At 33.3% G+C, this 993-nt stretch overlaps 1 pseudogene; it reads left to right on the forward strand.

The window, feature by feature from the left end:
• The first annotated feature begins 196 nt into the window (after positions 1-196).
• Positions 197-315, forward strand: LOC111743745 (annotated as a pseudogene).
• Positions 316-993: the final 678 nt, after the last annotated feature.

Consider the following 993-nt stretch of genomic DNA (forward strand, 5'->3'; position numbering starts at 1 on the left):
TATATATTATAGTACTGTGCTCCGATGTCAGGCACCATAAAATCATATTACTGATTTTATAAGAACCCTGTAAAGCTGATGTTAATGTTTCCATTTTATAGAACTAACATGTAAGGCTCTAAAAAAATACTATGTTTCCCAAGGTCTTGTGATTAAATAATGGTAGAGAAATCAGTTGTATTAGAAATTAAGAAGAATCTTCAGCCATGCCACCCTGAACAAGCCCGATCCTGTCTGATCTCAGAAACTAAGCAGGGTTGGGCCTAGTTAGTACTTGGATGAGAGACCACCTAGAAAGACAGGGTGCTGTAGGTGTAAAAAATAAAAAATGAAAAAATTAAAAAAGAAAAAAGAAAAAAAAGAAAAGAAATTAAGAAGGGTACTTGGCTAGGGTGCAGGACATGTGAATCGTATTCATAACTGAGAATTAGTGAAAACTCCAGTAGATTATTATTATTTTTTTTTATAATGCAAAAACAGATTTATTTGTATGCACAACAATGAGGATTAGGATACTAGATAAGGAAAGCAGTCTTCCGTCAAATGGAGAAGATAAAGATTCTTAAGTAGCTGACTTCTGGGCCTGCTACAATAGCATGATGTGAAGAAAGAGCACTTGACACTGACAAAAGATTCTTTGTCTTCATTTTTTTCTTCATGTTATAAAGTACAGCCTTGGACATTTCATTCGATTAAACTATTTGACCCTCAGTATTCTCAGTTGTGAAATATGGGAATAATATTTACCCTGTCTATTTTACTGGACAGTAATAAGAGTGTAATGAAATCATGAATTGTCACTACATAAATTCAAGGATAATATGCAAATGAAATGTAATTTTTGCCTATCTCCCTGGACTACATTTGAACAAAATGGGTTAATACATATGAAAATGCTATCCAATTATAATGAAAAATCGGGCATCATTAAGACTAAGTATAACCATCCCTGGGAGGCATATAGGTGTTTGAATGTATGGAAAGGTGATTGTT

This window comes from Pteropus vampyrus, unplaced genomic scaffold, assembly GCF_000151845.1.
Source record: "Pteropus vampyrus isolate Shadow unplaced genomic scaffold, Pvam_2.0 Scaffold120, whole genome shotgun sequence".
Taxonomy (NCBI): Eukaryota; Metazoa; Chordata; class Mammalia; order Chiroptera; family Pteropodidae; genus Pteropus; species Pteropus vampyrus.